This window comes from Haliaeetus leucocephalus, unplaced genomic scaffold, assembly GCF_000737465.1.
Source record: "Haliaeetus leucocephalus isolate CR32 unplaced genomic scaffold, Haliaeetus_leucocephalus-4.0 Scaffold260, whole genome shotgun sequence".
Taxonomy (NCBI): Eukaryota; Metazoa; Chordata; class Aves; order Accipitriformes; family Accipitridae; genus Haliaeetus; species Haliaeetus leucocephalus.
In genome coordinates, this window is record NW_010972696.1 from 281986 (window position 1) to 282956 (window position 971).

A 971-nucleotide genomic window follows, 5' to 3' on the forward strand; every position below is an offset into this window, starting at 1 on the left:
CACCCCCGCGACCCACCCGGACGCCTGGGTCCCTCGGTTTTTTTGGGGGGGGGCATGTCTGGGTCCTCTGTGTCCTGAGGGGGGGGAGACCCCAAAATTAGGGCGGGGGGGTCCTGGTTCCCCCCCCCGCCGCCCCACGGGGAAGTGGGTTGGTGGCTTTTTGTCACAGAGTCGTGTGACATCAGTGACGGAAAGAGACATGTCAGGGGGGATCCCCAGCCACCCACCCCTTCTTCCCACCCCCCCAAAAAAAACAGGGGGACCCCCCCTCCCGGTGCTGTGGGTTCCCACCGGCACTGGCCCCAGAACCGAAAACACCGGAGTAGGGAGAGGGGGCTTGGGGTGCAGGATTGGGCCCCAAATCCCAACCGGAGGATGGTGCTGGATCCTTCGCCCCACTTTTGGGAAGCGTTTTGGGGGTGTCACATCCTGTGTCCCGTCCCATCCCGTCCCCCCCCGATGCTGACGCTTCGGCAAACGGATTTTCGCGCCTGGAAAAGCTTCCAGGACTTTCCACGACTCGGCTGGGGGCCAGCGAGGAACTGGGGAGGGGGCGGAGGATCTGACCAAGGAGAACGGGGTGGGGCTGGGAAGGGGAGACCCCCCCCAAATATTGAGCAATTTCTGCCCCCAAACAGCCCCCGGGCGCTGGGAGAGGGGTGGGGGGTCTCACTGGCCCCCCCTGCCCCGGCATCGAGAGGCCGCCAGCGAGGGGCCGGGGAAGGGATTTAATTAGAACCAGACGGCGGGATGGAGGGGGGGGGAAGGGGATGGGCGGGCAGCGGGGGGCCCCCCCACTCCAGCCCCCCCCCCCCCGGACCCCCGGGATGGCTGCGCACGGCTCAGCCGCCGTGATTTGGCCGGCAGAGCCCACCCGCCTCCGGGCTGGGGCCGGATCCTGGCTCGCCAAAAAGGGGATCAGGGGGGAGAAGCGTTCCCAGATGGTTGTGGCGGGGGGTCCTGCTTCCCCA